The following is a 4,462-nucleotide window of genomic DNA, read 5'->3' on the forward strand; positions in this document are numbered from 1 at the left end:
TTAGATTCAGAGTCAAGTTACAGATTTTCAACATTATTTCTTCTTCATTGTTCTTTGAATAAAATATATATCAGCTTTACACAAAGTGACCAACATTTGGTTTAACCACTGAAAATGGGTAACATTTAACAATCTAGACATGGATCCTCATTGAGATCCCCATATCTCTGGGACTGAACGATGTAGAGTCTAGAAAATTAGGATTCTAAAAGAAAAGTTCATCAAGAACTAGAATCTAAAATCATATTGTGATATCTTTAATACTTCTTGAGTTATAGGCACTCAAACTTTGGAAAAAGAATATTTATGGCACTCCGACAGGCATCTTCAATGCAGTTGTCTTGACAGAAAGAAACAACATACATCTCTAATTTTAACATTATTTCTTCTTCAAACATTCCTTTTAAAAGAAAATAAGTATTGTATATATTTTTTTTTTTTTCAAACTGATCCACATTTGGTTTCTGACCACTGAAAATGCCTACATTTTAATGATTTACTCCTGGAGCCATTTTGAAATTCCTGGAACCAAATCTCATAGGGCATTAAACATAAAGATGGCAAAAGGAAAGTTTATTAAGACCCAATATCTAAAAGGGCATTCAAATATATGTAATACTTCTTGAGTTACAGGCATGCAAACTTTGGAGAAAAACTTGAAAACTGCTGTTTCTTCAATTTTGAATGGTCAACGTTGGCACATAATGCAACAAAGATTGCTAAAGTCAACAGATTTTACTAATATACCTACTAATCTCAGTGTAAAAATAAGATAATGATGCTGGCATCTTCCTGAAGTCATTTTTACCCCCCTGTAACTTGACTCTGAATCTAAGGTGAAAATTGCCATTTTTACCCCCTCTACAAAATAGTGGATTACTCAGTAAATATTCATCCATGACATTTAATATTTTGGCTTTCGTCGCTATACATGTCTATCTTTCTTCAGAATAAGCATTAGCAAAATCTAACATATCAGTTTTTGAAATTTGGTTGATTTGACACGGAAAGACCCTTCACTCAAATATCTGATATCACCACTGTAATAAATAATAATAATAAAAACATTACGTTATTCAGGTCAATTTTGATGCACTGTAGCCTCATCCTGAACTCTTGAACTTCCCAATGAGAGCTTTTAATAATCTTTTTGTTTTGAAACATACCAAAGGTCATTCTTGTTTAGAAAGCGCTGCTATTCTCTCACAGGAAACACAACGGAGGAAGACAGTCTAAATCTGGTCAGACCCTAAATAAACGTTTCTCTTTGTCATTTGCAAATGTCAGGAGAGCATCACCTCGACTCGAGCGCGGCCGTTGAGCTGCTGTCTTTGTGTTGTGATGATGGAAACATGTGAGGGGTTCTGTTCCTCACGCACAACTACACACACAGCCGTCTGGGTCAAATCAATGAGGCCTTTGTGTCCTAAAGTGTGTGTGAAACGCTCAGCGTCTTATGCGTGTAAGCATCTGTGCACGTGACAGGCTTTATAAGCACAAATAAAGCACTTAAATGCAAAAATACGGAACATTTATCGTTCATTTTTAGTATGAGTGCTAGAGGTTTGCATCACAAGCACTGAAGTTCATAAAAAAGAAGAAAACCTCTAGCAACCACCATGGGACCTGAATAGCAATACCTTGGACCAGGGCTGGACGATTAAAACATCTCCACGATCTGCTTTTCAAAAAATACTGTAGTATTGTACTTCCATCTTAATATTCATGGGTACCAAAGACGTCACTTCCACTATGCTCGCCGGCATATTTGTGTCCGATATGACAACAGACACGGCACATCTAAATGAGATTTAATCATAAATTGAAATATGAAATTACTTTTTAATACCAATTCCCACACTGTGTCTTTGACTTGATTGTATGTTTAGGACAAAAAGTGTCAATTATTGTGAACTTAGTCGCTCGATGAAGGCTTTAAGGCTTAATAAGGCTTTATAAGGCGGCGATAAAGCACAGTGACGTGACTGACGTCACATGGTCCCTATGAATACTGTACAACCCACACAGATAAACACAAAGGAATACATTTTGAAGAATGTGGATAACAGTAGCTGGTCCCCACTGACTTTGATAGTGGGAAAAAAATAAATAAAATACTATGGAAGTAACTGGGGACCAGCAACTGTTTGGTTACCCACATTCTTCAAAATAAGTTTTATGTTCAACGTGTTTTATGTTTAAAAAAAAACCCAGAGTGAGTAAATGATGACAGAAATGTCATTTTTGGGTGATGGTAGGCTAATAAAAGACAAAGAAATATCACTCACTGCTCTTGACTTTAATGGAAGAACTTTAATAGAGTTGCTTTAGTAAGAGTCAATGTATAATTGATGTATATAGTGTTTTATTTTTACATTTGTTAATTCCATTTCTTGCTTCAGTGCTACTGACAAATAGAAGTTTTTTTATTTTTTTTTATTTGTATATTATGTGTATTTGTAACATGTAGCCTATCTTTGGCCTAAACATCTGCCATTCTTTTTATTTTATATTTTGTTGTAAGCCATGTAAGGCTTTGGTTTTACAATAGGGAAATTAGTTTGGCTGTACTGCTCCGACAACTTGCATAGAATAAAGAATAGAAAAAAAAAGAATACATTTATGAATCATAAGATTTCGGGAAAAAATGGCCAAAACTGCCATATAGCACAAATTTGATGTGATTTAATTTATTTCTCATTGTTTTTTTCAATGTCCTTGACAGGGAAAATGGAGCGCCACGCTGAGAACATCTAGACAAGCGTGACAGATGGACGCTTTCATCAACTTTCATCTCAAAATCTGTTCCCGAACTCTACGACCATGAACTACATGTCCAGCAATGTGCAACAAACTAATACAACTGTAATGAAAAAGCATTTCTGAGTCCTTCACTTTGTTGTTTTCACCTCCTCTCCGCAGATATCACCTAAAAGCTACAGTGTTTTGCAAAAATGTGTTGTTCAAACTTAAAAGAAAAGGCTAATTTTTCAGTCCTCATGTACTGTACATTAAAGACCTGCTAATGATCCTCCTGCTCCGCCGTCCATTAACTATTCATAGCAAACCAGCAACACGATATCTGACGGTAGTCTGTTCAGGGAGACAAACATGCTGCATGTGAACGCTTACAAAATGAGTAGGAATATCCTGGCTGACAGAGAATGTTCTGGCAAGGTTTTCTCAATGTTACAAGCAAACGTTCCTCCAGTGATGTCAATGGTCTTTAATAATGTTACATTAGCACAAAACATTATTTATAGATTCTTCATGGAATGTTTCATTTCTGAATACTGGATGCTCATGTAACTTTTTTAAATGTTGCTACTTATATTTCAGTATGTTCAGAGAAAATTCAAAAGTAACATTCCCATAATGTCCCATAACATTCCCAAAATGATCAAAATGGAATGTTCCGTTAACATTCTAAAATTCTATTTTAAGCATTTAAAAAACTGGACTTCAGAGAACATTCAAAAATAACGTTTTTATAACTTAATGGAAATGTTTTAGGAAATATTTTTGTTTGCTGGGACACAACTTCAACTTCATATCAGAAATAACAAAAATATTTTTCAAGAGTGTTTCATTTATTTACTGATATTTATTTTTTTCTTGGTTATATACAAACATTAAGGGAATGTTCTATTTTATTATTTAAAAAAATATATATGTTTTTGAACATTCCGAAACTAGTAGTAATATTTAAAAAATATTAGAACATCCAACTAAAATGTTTCAGAAAAACATCAGAAATGTGTAAACAGTAAGATTTAACTGTTTTTTCTGCTCAGCAAGTCTGCATTTATTTGATCCAAAGTACAGCAAAAACAGTAAAATCTTGATTTTTTATTATTATTTAAAATAACTGTTTTCTATTTCAGTATATTTTAAGATGTAATTTATTCCTGTGATTACAAAGCTGAATTTTTTGCATCATTGCTTTATTCTCCAGTTACACATGATCCTTCAGAAATCATTCTAATATGATGATTTGCTGCTCAAGAAAATATTATGTTAAAAACAACTGAGTAGAATTTTTATTTAGGTTTCTTTGATGAATGGAAAGTTCAAAAGAAAAGCATTTATCAGAAATAACATTATAAATGTCTTTACCATCATTTTTGATCAATTTAAAGCATCCCTGCTAAATAAAAAAATATTCATTTCTATAATTTATTTTTATAAATTACACTGACTCCAAACTTTTGCATTGTACATTGTATAATGTTACAAAAGCTTTATATTTCAAATCTAGTCATCAAACTGTTTTAAAAATTGAAGATATATAATTTTTAAAATCTAAAGGATCATGTGACACTGAAAATTCAGCATTGAAATCACAGAAATAAATTATATTTTAAAACATCTTCAAACAGAAACCAGTTATTTTAAATAGTAAAAATATTTCAAAATTTCACTGTTTTTGCTGTAGTTTAGATCAAATAAATGCAGGCTTGGT

Source organism: Garra rufa, chromosome 23 (genome assembly GCF_049309525.1).
Source record: "Garra rufa chromosome 23, GarRuf1.0, whole genome shotgun sequence".
Classification (NCBI taxonomy): domain Eukaryota; kingdom Metazoa; phylum Chordata; class Actinopteri; order Cypriniformes; family Cyprinidae; genus Garra; species Garra rufa.